This window comes from Euleptes europaea, chromosome 14 (assembly GCF_029931775.1).
Source record: "Euleptes europaea isolate rEulEur1 chromosome 14, rEulEur1.hap1, whole genome shotgun sequence".
Classification (NCBI taxonomy): domain Eukaryota; kingdom Metazoa; phylum Chordata; class Lepidosauria; order Squamata; family Sphaerodactylidae; genus Euleptes; species Euleptes europaea.
Genome location: NC_079325.1, coordinates 16,322,399 through 16,328,398, shown reverse-complemented (window position 1 = coordinate 16,328,398; position 6,000 = coordinate 16,322,399).

The window sequence follows — 6,000 nt, the reverse complement described above, 5'->3', positions numbered from 1 at the left end:
ATTGCTCAGCATCACCTAAAGTGTTCCTATTTTGTTTCTTTTCAAGTGTAAATCCTGCTTATTTGTAAATTGCTTTCCAATTGGTATGTGCTGGGCAGAAGAGTTTTTCATTATTAGTGCACCTTAAATGGTTGCCCTGAACAGGATCACTTAATACAAGTATTGACCCATAAAGTCTGCAGCCTACTGGAATGTGTGTCAAGGAGAATAGCTTTTATTGAAATACCTTTTGTACCCAGTTCTTCCTAAAGCAATGAACTCCACTGTGATGTAACTTTTTAAAAATTCTAACTTCTGGATACTACAATTATTAAAAATGTGTGGAATAAAAGTACTTCTTGTTTCTGTATTTGCAAGCTTGAACTTTCTGACATCTAGTAATTCTAAAAGAGCTGGAGAAATTTTTCAAGAATGAGAAACAAGCAACTGTTTCATTGGGACTGAGATAGTATTTAAAATGTGATAAAAAGAAATGTAGATAACACCCTGAAGTCATAATGTAAAAATGCAGGGGAGGGGAGAGAAAGGGAATAGAACTTGATCCTTAAGAGATAAATGGGAGAAGGTTACCAGGCGTGCTAATCACTGTTCTTTGTTAAAATTATAGTTTGGGGTACTATGATTGCTTAGTTAAATTTTTGCACAATAGAAGTTGTTTGTTCAGCAAATTCTTCACTTAAAGCTAAGGGGTATATATTTAAACAATCATCAATCCTAGATCTAGTCTGACTACTGCAAGAATTAATTCAAACTATACAAGTCTTTTCTCCAAAGTAGCAATGTGGCTGTCTACATATAAAATAATAGTCTATTGATGCATACTATATTTTCTCATCTCTCATCCAAGAAAACCAGGGTTTGTTTTATCTAAAATCATTGTACATCAGCAAAAATGGGGAGCACTATATCCTCCAGGGCCCTGACCTGGATGGGCCAGGCTAGCCTAATCTCGTCAGATCTCAGAAGCTAAGCAGGGTCAGCCCTGGTTAGTATTTGGATGGGAGACCACCAAGGAATACCAGGGTTGCTGTGCAGAGGAAGGCACTGGCAAACCACCTCTGTTAGGCTCTTGCAATGAAAATCCCAAAAGGGGTTGCCATAAGTCGGCTGCGACTTGAAGGCACTTTTACACACATATACACACATATTCTCCAGGACCCACCAATACTATTATCACCTCTGTCTTGCATGGATTCAACTTGTTCTTCATCAGCCTCTTAATGAACACAGGTGATGTTTATTTGTTTATTTAATGTTACTTATAGTCCCCCTTTCTCACTTGGAGACACAGAGTGAATCAATACAATTGACAGGATGGAACATTCAATGACCAATGCTACAGGAATTAGTGTTGTAGAACCAACCAGAAGTCTAAAAACACAACTGAAGCAATGTATTAATATGACACATTAAATGATGGAAAAATTACATAGTAGGGGCCTAGTTTAAGCAAGCTATACACAGTAGCATAGACCACAGTCCCTAATGTAACTAATGTAATCCAAGTAACTTTGAAATAATTAGTATGGCTATTGTCTGTGTAGAAAACCCTATTGAATAATTCAGTTTTGCATAGTTTGCAGAAAGCCAGGAGAGTGGGCACCTTCCTGACCTCAGACGGGTCATTCTATAAGGTGGGGGCCACAACGGAGGAGGCACATGTATGGGGCAGTTGTTGATTTGGCCATTTGCAGGTTGGCACCTGCAGAAGACCCTATTCCAATGAGCAAAGCTAGCATGGGGGAAAGGTGGTCTTGCAGATATGAGCATCCAAGGCCAAGACAGGCTTTGTATGTGACGGCAGATACTTAAATTGAGCCAGATAACTGAAGGGCAGCCAAGTTAAGTGCCTGCAGGATGGAAGTAATATGCTCACTCCATCTAGCTCCTGATTCAAGCCTGACAGCAGAATAGCCAAACAGTAGAAGAGATATCGGAGTTACTTTAAAACACACTGAAGCAAAACATCTGATATTTTTCATTGAAGACTTCAAAGGGGAGGAGGAAATCTTGTGATGGTTTAATTTTTAATAAAACAAGCACATTACCCGTACTCAAATAGACTTAACTAAGCAACTGACTCATCAGACCAACTGAATGTACTGAGAGTAGTTTCAGATAATCTGACAGTGTGGTCCTATACACGTTTGCGCCTTAGTTTTGTTCCACCGATGGCCAATAGCCCTTACTTCCTAGAACTGCGGCATGATCCTATGCACATACACTCAGAAATACATTTCAGTGACGTCAGTGCGATTTGTGTGTGTGTAAAGTGCCATCAAGTTGCAGCTGACTTATGGCGACCCCTTTTGGGGTTTTCATGGCAAGAGACTGACAGAGGTGGTTTGCCAGTGCCTTCCTCTGCACAGCAACCCTGGACTTCCTTGGTGGTCTTCCCATCCAAATACTAACCAGGGCTGACCCTGCTTAGCTTCTGAGATCCCACGAGATCAGGCTAGCCTGGCCCATCTAGATCAGGGTCAGTGCGATTCACTCCCTAGTAAATTTGTGAAGAAGACTGCACTTCCCACGAAATACACTGGAAAATACTGGGCGAGAAAATATGCATGGGAACGGGCTGCTACAGTACCGCGGGCTGGTTTGTTCGCAACAATATCACGACTTAAAGAAAGCCATTGATAGATTCCGTATATTCTCCCGTGGGACTTTAAGTGGATGGGATTCATTTGGAGGAAAAACCAGCCTCTCAAACTCGCCCTGTCAAATACGAGAAACTGACTCCTACCTCCGCAGCAGCCTCCACGCAGCGTTCCTAAAAGAAAGAAAAGGCTGCGATCGCATGCCCGGTTATCTGCCTCTTTCTTCCCTGCAGGAAGTGGCATAACAGCTCTCCTTCACATGGCCCCAAAAAGGTTTGTGGGAAATGTAGTCCTGTATAAAACGATTAGGTTATTTCTCCCCATCCCCATCTCAAGACAGCCGGTTCAGCGAATTTCCTAAGTGTTTTTGCTGCAACAGACCAACCCGGCTAACACTCTGGGATTAGAAACCGGACATGAAGATGATGCTGTTTCTCCTGCACCGGTGAATCCAGAGGCATAATGCTCCTAAACATGGAGACTCCATGTAGCTACCGTCCCGGAATTTATTAAATCTTGTTTTAAAACTCTATAAAATAATCCAGTTGTAAGTTTACGAAATGAGGTGTAAACCATAAGATATGTGACTTTTTAATGATTTTTTTTGTTACGTATGAAGCTACTGTACACAGGGTGAGCCTATTTTGACCTGCAACAGTAGCCGCAGAGGAACACGGTGTATTAAAAGCCACGATACAAAATGCTAATAAAGCACCATACCGTAAACAAATAATTTTATTTCGTTCAGTCTGGATTGGATTCAAACATTTTTCTATCTCCTGAATTTAATCCTGAGTGCAATGTCTTTAGATGCATATGGGCAATATATATGTTGTTTGTTATAGCATGTGCCAATACATATCACTTGTAATTCACAGTTGGTAGCTGTATTAGTCTGTCTGCAGTAGTAGAAAAGGGCAGGAGTCCAGTAGCACCTTAAAGACTAACAAAAATATTTTCTGGTAGGGTATGAGCTTTCGTGAGCCACAGCTCACTTCTTCAGATCACACATGACATTACTTGGATTGCTTTGGGAGCTTGCTTTTGACAGAATGGGTTTATATACTTAGAATACTCTTTGTTTACAGTGTGGTGCCTTATTAACATTTTGTGTCCATGCGTTAAAACGGCCCTGGAGGGTCTCAATGCACCAGCATTACTTGCTGCAATTTAATATTGCACCATACTGGCTCTCAATATACCTATTTTTCTTGAGGACAATGGTGGGGAGGGGGCTTGGCATCTGTGCCAACTCCAGGTTGCAAATTCCTGGAGATTCAGGGGACGAACCCGTGGAGGGCAGAGTTTGGGGAAGGACCTCAGCAGTGTATGACGCCACGATTTTGTCCAGAACTGATCTCTGTAGTTTAGAGATCAGTTGTAATTCTGGGAGACCTCCAGGCCCCACCTGGAGCTTGGCAACCCGAGAGGCTAGCACAAAGACCCCACCACGCATTTTTTTAAAAAATCCACAGAAGCTTTCATGTTCGTCTTTCCCGTCCACCAAAGCCGCTGCCCCGAGAAACGCGTCAGCTTTCAGGGCGCCACCGGGCTCTTGCCGCGTTTTTGAAAGTTCAAAAGCGAGGCTTGGATGAGAAGGAGAGGAGGGGCTGTGGCTCAGTGGCAGAGCATCTGCTTAGCATGCAGAAGGTCCCAGGTTCAATCCCCAGTGGCATCTCCAGTTAAAGGGATTAGGCAAGCTCATATCCTGCCAGAAAATATTTTTGTTAGTCTTTAAGGTGCTACTGGACTCTTGCTCTTTTCTACTAGGGACTAGGCAAGTAGGTGATGTGAAAGATCTCTGCCTGAGACCCTTGAAAGCCATAGGGAGGGGCTGTGGCTCAGTGGCAGGCTGTGGCTCAGTGGCATGCAGAAGTTCCCAGGTTCAATCCCCAGTGGCATCTCCAGTTCAATAGGGAAATTCAAAAGCGAGGCTTGGATGAGAAGGAGAGGAGGGACTGTGGCTCAGTGGCAGAACATCTACCTGGGACTTTGTATGCAAAGCATATGCATACCACTGAGCCCTGAGCCCTCCCTATAAACCTCACTGTGCCACAGTTGGAAGATAAATTTATGGGCTGTGGCTCAGTGGTAGAGCATCTGCTCAACATGCAGAAGGTCCCAGGTTCAATCCCCAGTATTTCCAGTTAAAGGGGCTAGGCAGGTAGGTGATGTGAAACACCCCTGCCTGAGACCCTGGAGAGCCCCTGCCGGTCTGAGTAGACCGTAGCCGGAGGCACTTGCTGTCGTCACTACTCATAAGTCGGATACATTAATTGTTTGGGTACAATTGCAGGCATGTTCCCCCCTAGGGGTGCCAGCTCTGGGCTGGAAAATTCCTGGAGATTTGAAGGCGAGGGTGGGGAGGGGCCGTGGCTCAGTGGTAGAACACCTGCTTGGCACACAGAAGGTCCCAGGTTCAATCCCAGGCATCTCCAGTTAAAGTGACCGGGCAGGTAGGTGATGTGAAAGACCCCTGCCTGAGACCCTGGAGAGCTATGGAGAGGGGCCGTGGCTCAGTGGTAGAGCGTCTGCTTGGCACGCAGAAGGTCCCAGGTTCAATCCCCGGCATCTCCAGTTAAAGGGACTGGGCAGGTAGGTGATGTGAAAGACCTCTGCCTGAGACCCTGGAGAGCCGCTGCCCGTCTGAGGAGACAATACTGCCTTTGATGGACCGAGGATCTGATTCAGTATCAGGCCGCTTCGTGTGAGTGCAAGGAGGCGGCCGAGGAGGTCTCCACGGCAACCGCGGGATATGAATATTTATGAGGTAGCCACGCCCCCCTCCAGTCTCTCCGTTTGCGCCCACCGCGTGCCGTGCGTGCGTGCGTGCGTGGCGAGGCGTTGGGCGCGGCGTGGCCTCGTGCTCGGCCGAGGCGCCTCGCGCGGCCCGCTCTCGTTGGCGGCTCGTGGGGGGGGGGAGCTGGGCCGAGATGTGGGCCCGGAATAGACGTTTGGCGAAGGGGTCGGTCGGGGCCCCTGCGACGGATCCCCATGGCTTGCCTCAGAGCGTAAGGGCGAGGAGGAGGAGGAGGAGGAGGGGACCCGCGAGCGTTAGTCGGCCTCATCCCTCCCTTTCCTGCCCTCTCCCTTACCTGAGTCGCTTCCCCCCCCCCACTCGCCTTCCTACGCAAACAGCTTAATTTCAGCAACAGAACGTCGAGGTTTCACGTGCGGCCTGCGTGAAAGGCGCTTCTTTTAATCCCAGGCCCTTCCAGTAGTGGGGCTCCTTGGGGGCAGTGCAGCACAAGGAATGCCTTACCCCCCACCCCATTTTTTCAGATCTCTTAATATCGGCCCAGTTCTTTCTCTGTTTCTGCAGAACAGAATATGTCCAACTTGCTTACTGTATCTTGCTACAATTTGTGTGTGTGTGTTTTAAAAAACCTTTCCTAATGGT